Source organism: Leucoraja erinacea, unplaced genomic scaffold, assembly GCF_028641065.1.
Source record: "Leucoraja erinacea ecotype New England unplaced genomic scaffold, Leri_hhj_1 Leri_549S, whole genome shotgun sequence".
Classification (NCBI taxonomy): Eukaryota; Metazoa; Chordata; class Chondrichthyes; order Rajiformes; family Rajidae; genus Leucoraja; species Leucoraja erinaceus.
Genome location: NW_026576453.1, coordinates 31957 through 48485, shown reverse-complemented (window position 1 = coordinate 48485; position 16529 = coordinate 31957). Strand labels below are relative to the sequence as shown.

Here is a 16529-nt window from a genome sequence, read left to right as displayed (position 1 = left end):
CTCCTTCCTAAAGGAACATCCTTTAATTCTGAGGCGGTGACCCTATGCTCCCAGATCTCTCTGCTCCACAACATTTTCCAGGGTGCTGCCATGTAAGGAACTGCCCTGGTTTGACTTCCCAAATTGCAACACCTCGCACGTATCTGCGTTAAACTCCATCAACTACTCCTCCGTCCAGTTGACCAGCTGGTGATTGTGCAGACAGATGAGATGTGTTTTTGGTATCATGTTTAGCACCAGTATTGTGTGACAAAGGACCTGATCCTATGCTGTACAGTTCTATGTTCTGTACTCCATATTAAAGCCATCACCCGTGGTGCTATGAACCTGGCGGTAGAAGGCACAATAGGCAGACTGACAATGCACCTGTTGACAAACAGCTACCTTTTGACATATATATTCAATGGCAAAACGAGTAGGACCTCAGCCTTTCCTTATTTTCATGAAATCAAAACAAAAACATCACATAGAACATACAGAGAGAAGTGGTCGCGGTTGCCTTTTTTACCAAAGAAAGACACAAAGTGTTGCAGTAACTCAGCGGGTCAAGCAGCATCTGTGGAGAACATGGATAGGTGATATTTCAGGTCCAGGTCTTCGGGGGACAAGCAGGGGCCGGCTTGGTGGGCTCGCCCTTCCAGGCCATGGTTCACTGTGTCCTACAAGCTGAGGTCAGCTCAGCAGCTTCCCCCTTGCAGGCTGCAGTCCACTGGGTCTAGCGTTCGGCTGCAGCAGACCAGCTCGGTGACATTCCCTTTCACAAACATTCCCTTTTTTTCTATCAATCAATCAACCAATCAATTTTATAGCACATTTAAAAACAACTCACATTGACCAAAGTGCTGTACATCAGCTCAGGTACTAATGTGCTACATACAACGGTACACAGACCTAATGATACATACATAAACTGTTTACAGCGCCCCCTCAGAGGGCCTCAAAAATGCCGGGGAGTAGGAATAGATTTTAAGCCTCGACTTAAAGGAGTCGATGGAGGGGGCAGTTCTGATGAGGAGAGGGATGCTGTTCCACAGTCTAGGTGCTGCAACCGAAAAAGCGGGGTCACCCCTGAGCTTGAGCCAAGACCGCGGGATAGTCAGTAGCCCCAAGTCGGCTGACCTGAGGGACCTGGAGATAGAATGGTGGGTTAGAAGATTTTTGACATGGGGGGGGGGGGCAACTTTGTATACAAATAAGAGGAGCTTGAAGTTGATTCTGTACCGGACTGGGAGCCAGTGGAGAGAGGCCAGAATCGGGATGATGTGGTACCATTTACGGGCACCCGTCAGAAGTCTCGCTGCGGTGTTTTGAACCAATTGCAGGTGGGACAGGGTTGATTGGCTGATGCCAGTGTAAAGGGAGTTGCAGTAGTGAAGGCGAGCGGAGGAATACGTGGATGATTTTTTTCATGGTCGTCAAATTGGAAGAATGGTTTGATTTTAGCTATGGTACGAAGCTGAAAGAAACTAGCTTTTACCACAGAGTTCACTTGCTTGTCAAACTTTAAAGTGGAGTTAAATATCACACCAAGTTTTTTGATGTGCTTGTTTGACCCCCACCCCCCTGCAATGGCGCGTTGGGGGGACGGGACCCAACGGGTCCCCTTTAGACTCGTCTCCTTTAAACTTTGCCTTTCCCCATAAACCTATCTTCACTAGAATTGGATTTTTCCATCCTGGAAAAAAGAATACGAGTTCCCAACCTATCTATGTTTCACTTCATTTTATATTCTTCTATCAGGTCTCCCAGCAACCTCTGACATTCCAGAGAAATAAAATCCAAGTCTCTCCCTGTTGCTAATTCTCCCTCACCCAGGCATCATTCTGGTAAAACTCCTCTGCACCCTTTCCAAAGCCCCCGCATCCTTTCTGTAATGGGGCAACCAGAATTGCACACAGTACTCCAAATGCGGCCGAACCAATGTCCTATAAAGCAGCATTTTGACTTTGCCTCTTATGCTCATGCCGCAATCTTCTGTACCTCTCAATCTACTTGTGTTTCCACTTTCAGCGAGTATTGAACTTGGACGCCTCTGTATACCAATGCTGTTAAGGGTCATGCTTAACTGACGTAACAGGTCACTGAAAAAGTCGCGGCGTGAAATGTTCAAAATCTTTCGGCGAACCTGATACGTCAGTCAATGACACCGGCAGTCGCCGAAAAAATCGCCAAGTGGGACAGGCCCTTTACAAAGATGTTGCCAGGACTCCAGGGCCAAAGCTGCAGGGAGAGGTTGTGCAGACTAGGACTTCTGTGGAGTACAGGTGGATGTGGGGTGATATTATAGATGGGTATAATATGATGAGAGGAATAGATAGGGTGAATGCACAGAGTTTAAGGTGAGAGAGGAAAGATTTAATAGGAAACCGAGGGGCAACATTTTAACATGAAGGGTGGTAGGTGCGTGGAATGGGCTGCCAGCGGAGGTAGTTGAGCCAGGTACTGTCACAACATTTAAGGAACATTTGGACAGGGACATGGATAGGATAGGTGTAAAGGGTTATGGGCCGAACTCCACACCAAGTCACACAGCACTGAGCAAAATACAAACCACTGGAGGAATCTAGAGATTCACGTGTGTCAACAAGAACTGGTTTGTCAACTTGATAGCATTCCTTTCATTATGAAGAAACGTGGTAATGGAATTACACCAGGATTAAGCAAAGAAATATTTTAATTCTTTGTGGTCTTGAAATCTAGTCAACATCAAACAACGTCACAAAATGGATTCAGGATTGTAAATGTTAGTTCAAACATTGAAAAGGAAAAACACACCATCATCTTCAATATTAGAACACACGTTATATAGATATATATATATATATATATTATATATATATTGCTGTGTTCACTGCAGACATATTATTAGATTTATGTTTCCTACAGGTAATTTCCGTACAATTAGTTGTGCAATCTGATGGAAGTCCAACTCACTCAGTCAAGATGCAAATACACCCTTCAGCCACTGAAAATATATTTGATATCTTCAGGTGCTCAATTATTTTGTGGGAGAACTGAATATTGTTAAGGGTTGGCTGTGTGTGTGTGTGGTGAAACCACGGACTTCAATTAGAACCAACCCCTGAAGATGGATCTTGACTCGAAACGTCAACTATTCTTTTTCTCCAGAGATGCTATCGGACCCACGTTATGTGTCTATCTTTGGTTTAAACCAGCATCTGCAGTTCCTTCCAACACACCCAGCAGCATCTCATCAGCTGCACGTACCCTGTCGTTTAACTGTACATAGTTCTTTGAAGGTCAAGTCGCAGGTAGATAATGTCTTTTGGCACATTGGCCTTCATCATTCGGAGTATTGAGTATAGAAGTTGGGAGGTCATGATGCAGTCATATAAGACGTTGGTGAGGCCGCATTTAGAGTATTATGTTCGGTTCTGGGCACCATGTTATAGGAAAGATATTGTCAAGTTGGAAAGGGTGCAGAGAAGATTTACAAGGATGTTGCCAGGACTAGAGGGTTTGAGCTATCGGGAGAGGTTGAGTAGGCTGGGACTATTCTTTGGAGCGCAGGAGGATAAGGGGTGATCTGATAGAGTTGTATAAAATCATGAGAGGAATAGATCGGGTAGATGCACAGAGTCTCTTGCCCAGAGTAGGGGAATCGAAAACCAGAGGACATAGGTTTAAGGTTAAGGGGGAATGATTTTATAGGCATTTGAGGGGTAATGTTTTTACATAAAGGCTATTGGGTATATGGAACGAACTGCCGGAGGAGGTAGTTGAGGCAGGTACTATCGCAAAGTTTAAGAAAGATTTAGACTGGTGCATGGATAGGAGAGGTTTAGAGGGATATGGGCCAAACGCAAGCAGGTGAGGGTAGTGTAGTTGAGACATGTTGGCCTGTGTGGGCAGGTTGGGCCAATGGGCCTGTTCCCATGTTGTATAACTATGACCCTTTGAGGACAGCAGATGGCTCTGGAAGAGCAGATGAAGGAAAATCGAAAAATTTATGTTGTGAAGAAGGGTGACTGGAGAGAGAATAGAGGGGCATAAATGTGGAACCGCTGGAGATTGTCAAGGTCATGAATAAATATTTGTCCTCTTTACCATGGAGAAAGTCATGAAGACGAGGGGGCTTTGGAAATGTAATAGAAATATCTTGAGGACAGTCCTTATCGCAGCCAATAAGCTGCTGCAAAACCTAAAATGTATAAATGGACACTGTGGGAAGCTAGAGAAGAAATGGCAGGAGTCCTAGCTGAGACGTACATGGTTAAGGTACCTGAAGACTGGAAGGTGGGTAATTTTGTTCCTCTATTTGAGAAGAGCTGCAAAGGAAAAGCATGGAACTGAAGCCTGACATGCGTGGGAGGTAAGTTACTGAGAGGGCTTTGTCAGATAAGATATATGTGCATTTAGAAATACGGGGGTTGACCAGGGAAAGTCATCATGGTATTATGCATCCAGGAGACATAGGTTTAAGGTGAATGGGGAAAGATTTACTAGGAACCTGAGGGGCAACGTTTCCACTCAGAGGTTGGTGGGCATATGGAACGAGCTGCTGGAGGAGGTAGTCGAGGCAGGTATTATAACAACATTTAAAAGATATTTGGGCAGGTACGTGGATAGGTTCAGAGGGATATGGGCTGAATGTGTGCCTGCAACTGATGTCGAGGTGGCTCAGATGTGGGTCAGAAGGGACTGGGTAAGGGAAGGCAGGATGGGATGAAGCTTTATGTGTGTATCTATGAGATCAGGGCATTTGGATATGTGTCCTGTGGGGAAGGAGAAGGTGGGAACAATGGGACTGTGTGCGCACGTTGCGTTGAAGGACGAGAAGCCGAAGCAAAGAAGTGGATCCAAATAATCAAAAAAAAAAAAAAAAAAACGGCAAATAACCGAAAGGGTGGGACGCCTAAAAGCAATCTCATCGAAAGGCCGCTCAGCCAAAAAGTCAAATAACGGACATGACGTTGCCGGGGGGGGCAGGACTTGTCAGCGATTGGTCCAGACCTCCGCGTCTATCACATCACTGGCCGGTGGAGACGGGATGGTCGGGGTCATTTTCCCACACAAGTATTAGGTGACTGGGCAATCTGAACCCGAGCAGCAAGTTGTAGGCGGCCGAAGGAGCGCATCCCTCGGGACAGCCCCCACTCGCCCACGGCCACGGCCGCCCTCTGCCTCGTCTCCCCCGTGCGGCCGCACTGTGACGGGCTGTGTGTCGGCAGCGGCGGGTGGAGCAGAGGTGTGGGACAGGCTGGTCCCTCCGTGTGTGAGGAGGGGAAACGTCAGAATGATGTCGGGATTGGAACTCAATGAGGTGTGGGCATACAGGAACTAAAGTAAGCAGAGTGCTGACCTTGACATTGGAAAGGGGGGGGGGGGGGGGGGGGATGGGGGGGGTGGGGGGGGGGGGGGGGGGGGGGGGGGGGGGGGGGGGGGGGGGTGGGGGGGGGGGGGGGGGGGGGGGGGGGGGGGGGGGGGGGGGGGGGGGGGGGGGGTTGTCAAAACCTGACAGACACTCACCATACGTTGTGATCCTTCTTGTAAACTTCTTCTGGACCCTCTACAGAGCCGGCACATGTACATTGGTTTCCTGCAGGTGGGTGAAGAAGGCGTTTTGAATGCTGATCCACATCAGTCGGGAAACTGAATGTAGAAGTTAGGACATCATGATCAGCTGGGAATATTGTGTTGAAAGGTCATTTGGATGGATACTGTACATGGATGAGAAAGGTGCGATGGGATATGGGACAAACACAGGCCATTGTGACTAGCTTTAATGGGACAACTTGGTTGCCATGAGAGCGTGGAGTTAGATGTTTCCATGCTATTGTATGTTTGTACAATTCAGTGGGGTTTTTTCTCTTTACAGGAAACTGCTACGTGTACAAGCACAATCTCACTGCGGGCGGGCCAAGTTCAAAACATTCAAGTCCAGTGCCTTAACACAAACGTGACAACACCAGTTATTACCCCAACCACACCGGTGACCACACCGAGCATTTTAGTTACTACACCAACCACACTGGACACCACAGACAGCACTTTAGTCACCACACCGACCACAACTGTGACCACACCAACCACGACCACCACAACAACCAAAAAACCCAGAAAACGACCATCATGTTCATCATCATCATCCGAAAGCAATGAACGATCAAGGAGATGCACGAGAAAGGTATCTCGAGGATTTTTATTGAATAGATTGCTAAAGAGATGCATGCCTGCAATATCACTTTTATCTACGCTGAAACAACAGCATAAATGTGATACGCTGATACGTTTTAGTGTATAAGATAAAGGACATTATTTGGACTGTTTTGCAGAGTTGTACAGCAGAGAAACAATTCCTTTGGCCCACCAAGTCCGCCAAATCCATGCCAACCTTACTGCCCATCTACACCAATCACACTTGCCTACATTAGGACAATATCCATCTATGCTGCTTATATAATTGCCTGATCTCAATGGTGCTCAGAACTGAACACAATACACTAATGCGGACTCACCAACGATTTATAGAACTGCAACATGACCTCCCAACTTCTATAATCAATACTTTGACTGATGAAGGTCAAAATGCCGAAAGCCATTTTGACCAACTTATCTACCTGTGATCCACTTTAAACAAACCATGTGCGTGCACTCCTGGATCCCTCTGCTCTACAACACTCCCCAGAGCCCTGTCATTCACTGTGTAGGTCCTTCCCCTTGTTAGTCTTCCCAAAATGCAACATCTCACATTTCTCTTTATTAAATTCCATCAACCATTCTTCAGTCCACCCGCCCAACCGATCAAGATCCTGCTTCAATTTGTGCCAAAGATCTTCACTATCTACAATACCACCCATTGTTGTGTCATCTGTAAACCTGCTAATAATATCTTGTACATTCACAACCAAATCAATGATATAGATGGCAAACAGTAATGGGCCCAGCACTGAACTCTGAGTAGTCACAGGCCTCCAGTCTGAAAAGAAAACTTTCATCATCATGATACTTCCTTCCATGAAGCCTATTTTCTATCCATTTGGAAATCTCGCCTTGTGATCTAACCTTCCAGAGCAGCCTACATATGCTGAAGTCCATATATACAACATCTACTTGTCTACCCTCATCAACCTTTGTGGTCACATCTTCAAAGCACTCAATCAGTTTAGTTTATTGTCACGTGTACCGAGATACAGTGAAAAGCTTTTGTTGTGCACCAACCAGCCAGCGGAAAGACAATACATGTTTACAGTCGATCCATTGACAGTGTATAGATACATGATAAGGGGAGTAAGATGAATAATGTTTAGTGCAAGATAAAGCCAGTAAAGTCCGGCCAAAGATAGTCCCAGGGTCTCCAATGTAGACAGTAGTTCAGGACTGCTCTCTAGTTGTCTGTTAAGCTAGTAGGCCAAAGTATGTCATACAACCTTAATTCATAGTAGATTGGTGCTGAGGTAGGATTATGGTTAGGGCTGTAGAGGGTGGATCAAGTGTATGATGGTTGATGAAAAGAAGCTGTTCTTGGCATTGGAGGTAACAGTTCTCAGGCTCCTGTGCCTTAGATACATAGAAAAATAGAAAATAGGTGCATTTGGCCCTTCGAGCCTGTACCACCAATCAATATGATCATGGCTGATCATCCAAAGTCAGTACCCCGTTCCTGCTTTTCCCCATATCCCTTGATTCCGTTAGCCCTAAGGAATTCTGTTACTGCCTTCGTTTTAATGGTAGGAGCGAGATATTGGCCAGGGTGGGGTGGGTCTTTGATGATAATAGCTGCCTTCTTGATGCATCACTTCCTATAGATCTCTTTGATGGTGGGGAAGGGGGGTGTGTCTGTACCCTTGATGGACAGAGCATCATCTAGAACTTTCTGAAGCCTCTTTCATTCCTGAGCACTGGAATTACCAAACCAGGCCATGACGCAACCAGTCAGAATGCTCTCCACTGTACAGTGGTAGAAGTTGCAAAATAATTACATACAGTGTCAACATTTAGAACAGAGGTGAATTCCACAGTACTTTCATAAACGTCCACGTATAAAGTCATTGCTTTCTTTGACCAATTGCTTTAATGAAACACTTTATTCTAGAACTATGGCCGAAGGTTTTGCAGGAGAAGTTCTGGCCACCGGAGGAGGAGGGGATTTTCGAGCAGGCAGAAGAAAAATAATAGGCAAAGGAGTCTAACCAGAGTTATTCGTTTTGCTCCGACTGCAGCTCTCAAGACAGAAGAGAATCAAGAGTAAAATGCAGGTTTGTTAAGTATCAGTTACTTGTCAGCATTTGATGTTGTTTCATTTTGCCCTTCCTTCATAGGTTCGAGGAGCAGATTTAGGCCATTCGGCCCATCGAGTTGTGAATCTGTGGAATTCTCTGCCACAGAAGGCAGTGGAGGCCAATTCACTGTATGTTTTCAGGAGAGAGTTAGATAGGGCGCTTAGGGCTAACGGAATCAAGGGATCTGGGGAGAAAGCAGGAACGGGATACTGATTTTGGATGATCAGCCATGATCATATTGAATACCGCCATTCAATATGATCATATTGGTTGTTATTCAGTTTAAATTTTAATTTTAATTGTTGAAATGATAACAGATTTCCCATTTCATACATGTCGCCTACCTTTTTAATTCCAAGTCTTTCCCATTGTTTGTATGTTTTATCAATAAGAGATGGTTTAAATACTGGATTATTCACTATTGGTGTTAGCACTGATAGGTTTCTTAATTTTAAAGTTAATTTTATTTGTTTCCAAATTCATATTGTATTATGGATAATTGGATTCTTCTTATATATTGTGTTGTTCAATTTTATCGGGAGAAGAGGATCGCTCCTATATCACACGGAGAACAATCCTCTTTCTCCATTCTTATCCATTCCGTCTGTTGAGGAGAGCTGTCCAACCAGTAAATTATATTCTTGATATGCACTGCCCAATAGTAATACAAACAATTAGGAAGTGAGAGTCCCCCAACCTCTTTGGGTTTACACAGATGGTTACTTTGAATTCTATGTGCTTTATAGTCCCAAATAAAGTTGGTAATACTAGAATCTAATATTTAAAAAAAATGTTTTGGTATATATATTGGTATGGATTGAAATAAGTATATTATTTGTGGTAAAAAAAATCATTTTTATAGCGTTTATTCTGCCTATTAATGACAGCGGGAGCGTTTTCCAGAAATTAATCAAGGCATTCAATTTATTTAATAGTGGCATAAAATTAGCATTAAATAATGATTTATATCTTCTGGTAATTTGAATACCCAAATACTTAAATTTTTCTGTTGCAATTTTAAAGGGAAATTTTAATAGATGAGTCGCTTTCTGAGGCTTTAATGACATAATTTCACTTTTATTCCAATTTATCCTATATCCTGAAAAAGGCCCAAATTCCTCTATTAAATTTAATGACGGGATACTCGTTTGTGAATTTGTAATATATTAAAGTTTATCATCTGCATATAATGAAATTTTATTATTTGAGTCTTTAGTATTATATCCCTGAATATTCGGATGCATTCTTATCCTTTCAGCCAGAGGCTCTATCATAAGGGCAAATAGCAGGGGTGATAATACACATCTTGATACCCCTTGATAATTGGAATTTTGGAGATAACATATTATTAGTTAATATCCTTGCCGTCGGTTTATCATATAATAATTTTACCCATCTGATAAAATTCTCTCCCATATTAAATGTTTGTAGTACTTTGTATAAGTACTGCCACTCTACCTGACCTCTGCATCCAGAGAGACAACTGATAAATCTTCCTTTTCCGTTTTATGTGAATACATTATATTAAAAAGGGGTCTCAGATTATTAGATGATTGTCTTTTAGGTATAAACCCCGTTTGGTCCAGATTTATCAATTTATTAATATATTTACTCTTCTTGCTCAAATCTTTGCTTACATTTTCTGATCTGTATTTAAAAGTGATATGGCTCTATATGAGCCTGGTTGTTCTAGATCTTTATCTTTTTTTGGTATAAGCGTAATTGCAGATTCGGCTAGTGTTTCTTGTAGTTTATTTTCGGTAAAAGCATGAGTATATAATTTAAGTAAACGTTGGACCGTTATCTCCTGAAATCTTTCATAAAATTAATTACTAAAACTGTCTGGTCCTGGCGTCTTCCCATTTTTCAATTATTTTATTGTTTCTCTTATTTCTTCACGTAATCTGAGCTCCTAGTTCCTCTTGTTCTAAGATATCCAGTTTTGGCAGATTACAGTTATCTAGAAAATGTATAATTTGACTGTCTTCTATTTTAGTTTTTAATGAGTATACATTTTGATAAAATTGAGCAAACCTTTTATTATTATCCTTGGGTAGTGTTAGTAGTTCACCTTTCTCTGATTTAATTTTAATGATAGTATTTTCCTTTTCTTGTTTCTTCAGTTGCCGCGCTAAAACTTTATGTGGCTTGTCACCAAATGCGAAATGTACCTGTTTTGTAATTTGGAATAATCTTATTACTCTTGCCGATAAAATTCGATTAAGTTTAAATTTCAATAATGTAATCTTATTATGTTTATCTATAGTTGGATCTTTTGCATTATCTAATTCTAATAGTTTAATTTCCTGTTCTAACGTCTGTTGTTCTGTCGTATTATTTTTATTTTGAAAACTTTGGTATGAAATTATAACTCCTCGGATGAATGCCTTAAAGGTTTCCCATAATAAAGATGGTGAAATACCTGGTGTCTCATTTGTCTCAAAAATTTTTTTTGTTGTTTTAAATACTCATGACCTTGTGGGTTATTTAATATTTGTACATTGAATCTCCAAAAAGGTTTTATACCCGGCATTCCCTCAACTTTTAATGCAAAAGTCAACGGGGAGTGATCAGAAATAATACTATTGTGATATTTAGGATTAATCGTATATGGAATAAATTTTGTATCCATTAAAAATAATCAATTCGCGAGTAAGTTTTATGTACCGCTGAATAGAACGGATATTCCCTTCCGGTTGGATTAACTATTCTCCATACATCTGTTATGTTAGTATTTTTTATATATGTGTTTAAAAATTAACTAGTCTTAGATTTGGAATTACCCTTCCTTGATTTTATTGATTTGTCTAAATATGGATCTGTAACACAATTAAAATCTCCCCCTAATATTACATTTTGGTAATTATGCTCTGCTATTATATCCAGAATTTTCTTTAAAAATAGTGGGTTATCAAAATTTGGAGCATAAATATTTATCATAGTCAGTGGTGTGGAGTAAATTTCTCCCGCAACTATAGTATACCTTCCTTCTTTATCAGATATAGTATTTTTTAATTTAAATGGTATACCTTTCCGAATAATAATAGCCATACCTCTTGCTTTAGAAGTAAATGATGAGTAGTCAGTTTGACCTATCCAACTTGCCTTCAATCTCATCTGTGTTTGTTGTTTCGTGTGTGTTTCTTGCAGAAAAGCTATGTCTGAATTTAATGATTTTAACTGTGCCAGAATCTTTCCCCTATTTTTATTTTTTTTGTTTTGTTTATTTTATTAGAAGTTAATACAGTACAAAACAGTACAGTGGAACCTAATTTTAGGTGCCAACTATGTAATACCGTAATCCATTCTATGTACAACCTCTAGTTTTATGTTATGAGAAGGAAGTAAGCAAGCCAAGAAAAAGAAAACAATAGAAAGAGGAAAAAGTGGAAAAATAGATGGTAGAGAGTAGAAAAACATGAAGTGTGTATATAAAAAGTAAAAAAGAAAAAGAAAAAGTGGAAAGTAGAAATAGAAGAGAAGGCCCCTTAAAAGAGAATTTTTCAAATCTGTATTCGGAGATGTAGATCTTTCCGCGTCATGAACTGAAATCAGCAATCTTTACGGTACCGCTGCATCACATGATTCCAAAAATCGATGAAAGGAGACCAACTCCTTAAGAATTGGTCATATTTATCTATTAGTCGGAGTCTCATTTCTTCAAGGCGTGCTATGTCCACCATATTCCTAATCCACATTTTAACAGTTGGTATGGTTGTATTTTTCCAAAATTTAAGTATCAATTTCTTTCCAATTATTAACCTATAATTAAAAAAAACATTTCGATCTTTATTTAAATTGATATCTTCTCCTATTATTCCAAATATAATCCATTCCGTTTTGGGTTCTATTCTTGACTTGAAAAGCTTTGTAAATATATCAAATATATCACTCCAAAATTTATTCAACTTTGTACATCCTACAAATGAATGTGTTATATTAGCATTTTGAAACAAACATTTATCGCATCTGGGAGAGACGTTTGGATAAAATTTATTCAACCTCGTTTTTGAATAATTGAATCTTTCCCCTCTTAATTGGATCATTCGCACCCCTAATATTCCTGCTACAAAATGTGATTCCTCCTTTCTTTATTCGTCTATTGTCTTGCATTGTAAATCAGTTTTGGTGGTTTTGATTCATATGGTGCAGCTAAATACCTCAGGATTTTGGGTGATCATCCCAGACTTCTGAAGTTGTTTTACATCTCCTCCCTCTATTGAACCTCAATGAAAAAAAGAATAAAGCACATATTGTGTTAGTGATGAAAAAAATTAACACGTGAAACACGTGAAAGTGAATTTAAAATAAAAGTGACTTTAAGGTATCAAAAAAGCGATACCTTAAAAACAAGAGGCCACCAATGGTGGCTAAAATTGAATTGACCTCCGTAGTTGGAATTGTACATTGAGTTCCGTCCCCTAGACAGAGTATCATAAAAGACTACAGGCCGTTTCATCTTTTTGTAACTAAAAATTGTCCAGTCAGGACGAATAATAACAGAAAAAACTTCAGAAATAGAGAGATAGCACAATCAAGCCAGAGGCAAATCAAACCTGTATGTTCAGTTCTGGATTTTCAACATGTTGAACATTCTTCGGAGACAGTCGGCGACAGTGGGTTTGCCGCCATTGAGCGTTGTTTGACTTCTCCTGACGTAGGTGCTGTCGTAGTTGTCGCCAGGTGATGTAGTTTGGCACCGGTGCTGACTTCAGTTTTTTTTGGTTTTTAAGGTAATGATTCTATTTCAAATTATATGTCAAAGGGGGTCCAGTCGCCGGATTTTCGGTGACCTGTTATGACTATGACAGTTGCCAACAGTCGCCTAAAATTAGCCTAAGTGGAACAGGGCCTTAAGAATGCAATGAGTGAGAGGCGTGGAACAGATTCAGATTGCATTACATTAAGTTGTTGCTTTTTCTGCCATTTCACAGATACGCCACTGACTTCTGACAGTAGGAGATCTGACAAAGCAGCTCCAGAACATGAATTGCTCAAAAGCCTTCTACAGGGTGTACTACAATTACTGCCGGGTCTGATATTCTCCTGCAACTGCTGGGATTCTCATGTTTAACGTGAGAGTTCTCTTCCTCTCCTCTGCAATCTCTGTCTTTTCCCTGCAATCCAACGAGTTGTAGCTGCCTGAATGCTACTGGAGACTGATATACAATAAAATATTAGGAAATGTACCAACCTGGATGGGGTCTCATCAGATACTGTGCTTTTCCGGATGTAAACAATCCTATAGCTGTTTCAAACAACTTTTCAAATGTTTTTTCTTGATTTTTCATGGGATATAATTTGGTACGAGAGTTAAAGCAATCATGTCTTGGCACACTAAACAATAGCTTCAACTCAATTACTTATTAAAAAATTGTGATCATGTAATCTAAAAGGTAGACAAAAATGCTGGAGAAACTCAGCGGGTCAGGCAGCATCTATTGAGCAAAGAAATAGGCGATGTTTCGGGTCGAGACCCTTCTTCAGACTTCTTTAGTCTGAAGAAGGGTCTCGACCCAAAACGTCACCTATTTCCTTCACTCCATAGATGCTGCCTCACCTACTGAGTTTCTCCAGCATTTTTGTCTACCTTCAATTTTTCCAGCATCTGCAGTTCTTTCTTAAACATGTAATCTCCAGGTCATTATTAGATGCATAAAACAAGATGACAATCAGTTCACATATTTTGTATCTATTTCTTTAGCTGGGTAAGACTTTTAACAATCTGTTGGCAATATCTTGTGATCTGTACTTAATAAATTATAATAAAATATGATTATCACAACCTTTCAATGTCTTACAAGTTTATTCAGGGGTGGAATTAACCATTGAAGCTTCAACTGCCTCCTCTAACAGCTCTTTCCACACACCTACCAAACTGTGTGTAAAATACTTGAACTAGTGGGAGGGAGGAACTGAAGAGAATCCACATTAGTCAGGAAATGGTGTTAGGTAAACCATTGGGACGGAAGGCAGATAAATCCCCATGGCCTGAAGGTCTCCATCCCAGAGAACTCAAGGAGGTGACCCTAGAAATTGTGGATGCATTGGTAAACTTTTGTCAATGTTCTATAGACTAGATCAGTTTCTGTGGACTGGATAGGTAATGTAACTCAATATTTTCAGAAAGAAGGGAGAGAGAAAACAGGGAATTATAGACAAGTCAGCCTGACATCGGTAGTGGGGAAGATGCTGGAGTCGATTATTATAGATGTTATAGTTGTGCCTTGGGATAGCAGTGACAGGATCGGTCAAAGTCAGCATAGATTTATGAAGGGGAAATTATGCTTGACTAATCTTCTGGAATATTTTGGGGATGTAACAAGTAGAATGGATGAGGGAGAGCCAGTGGATGAGGTGTAGCTGGACTTTCAAAAAGCCATTGACAAGGTCCCACACAAGAGATTAGTGGGCAAAATTAGAGCACATGTTATTGGGGGTAGGGTATTGACAAGGTTGTCAAACCGGAAGCAACGAGTAGGAATTAACGGGACCTTTTCAGAATGGCAGGCAGTGACTTGTGGGGTGCAGCAAGGCTCAGTGCTGGGACCCCAGTAATTTACAATTATGTGGATAAATGTGAGGTTATCCACTTTGGTGGCAAGAACAAGAAGGCAGATTATTATCTTATCTTATTATAATTCTGTAACCAAGACCTAGTTGGTTTCGTATTCAAGTCTTTCTGTCTCTCTGAAGGCACAATTCTGTAATTAAGGCTTAGTTTTACTGTTGATCAAGTTTCTGTATATTGTTGCCAGCTGAGAATGTAAAAGCTGTGCCGCTGTGCTCAGGAGATCAGCTTTGACTGGACTCCTAGTGCTCACAATTTCTAATAAATCGCTGGTTACTTTGAACACCAACTCCGCATGGCCTTCCCATTTGTTCCTACACCGTGGCTTCTTTAGCACTCGGTCGACTTGTGTTGCCCCTTTCAGAGAGCTGTGGACATGGACTTCATGATCCTTCTACACATGATCCCTCTATAATGCTGTTATGGTTCATGGCATCAACTATATATTTTCCCCATACATACTGTATTACCTCCCTACATCCGTCAGCTCACACACAAACTCTCTGACCAAAACCTCTAAATGGTAGCTCGCCATGTAGATCCACACAATGCTGGCTCTCATCACAAGGAACTAAAGAGATTTCATAAACACTTTGACTCCCCTTCCCATTCCCACACTGACCTTTCTGTCCTGGGATAGACACAAAAAGCTGGAGTAACTCAGCAGGACAGGCAGCATCTCTGCAGAGAAAGGATGGGTGACGTTTTGGGTCGGGACCAATCTGAAGGTTTAGGTGATATTTAATAGGAACTGAGGGGTAACCTTTTCACACAAAGGGTGGTGGGTGTATGGAACAAGCTGCCAGAGGAAGTAGTTGAGCCGGGAACTATCCCAACATTTAAGAAACAGTTAGACGGGTACATAGATAGGACAGGTTTGGAGGGATATAGGCCAGGTAGGACTAGTGTAGCTGGGACATGTTGGGCGGTGTGGGCAAGTTGGGATGAAGGGCCTGTTTCAATGCTGTATCAATCTTTGACTCTGTCACTATATATAGTGAAAAGCTTTTGTTTGTGTGCTATTCAAACAAAGAAAATATTCTACATTAATGCAGTCAGGCCACCCACAGTGCAGAGTATACAGTAAACAACACCCATTCCAGAATCCTATTGTGCTTTATACCAACATTCTTACTGATGGAAATTAGCTTTCATTTATTGAACACTATTTAAAAACTCTTTGCTTTAATGTTACCCCTGGCTATTCATGCAAATTCCTTCAGTCTCAAAAATGACCAAGGCAGCCTATAGTCAACCTCTCTCCCCCTTCTCACTCTCCTCCGTCTCCACCCGCGGGAATGTCCCACAGTCACTGACCATGATGCACCACCATCGGACCCCAACCCCCACTCAGGGTGATTTGCCCCTCCCTCCGTGACTGTTGGACGCTCCCATGGGTGGAGACGGAGGAGAGAGAGAAGGGGTAGAGAAGAGGAGAGAAAGAAGGGAGGGGGGCAGGGGGAGAGAAGAGGGAGAGAGAGAGGGGGGGGGGGGGGGGAGAGAGAGGGGAGAGAGAAAGGGAAAGAGAGAAAGAGAGAAAGAGAGACAAGGGGAGAGAGAAGGGGAGAGAGAGAGAGGGGAGGGAGAGAGAAGGGAGAGAGGGGAGGAGGGAGCAGGGGAAGAGAGAAGAGAAGAGAAGAGGGGGAAGAGTGGAGAGATGGAAGGGGGAGAGAGAAGGGAGAGAGAGAAGGAAGGGAGAGAGAGTGGGGGAGAGA

The 16529-nt window shown here is 41.7% G+C and overlaps 1 long non-coding RNA gene across 1 annotated transcript; it reads left to right on the top strand.

Moving 5' to 3' along the window:
* The first annotated feature begins 5776 nt into the window (after positions 1-5776).
* Positions 5777-16159, top strand: LOC129694115 (uncharacterized). Its single transcript, XR_008722957.1, has 3 exons — positions 5777-6148; positions 8057-8219; positions 13178-16159. It is a non-coding gene; the product is annotated as an uncharacterized LOC129694115 (long non-coding RNA).
* The last annotated feature ends 370 nt before the right edge of the window (positions 16160-16529 follow it).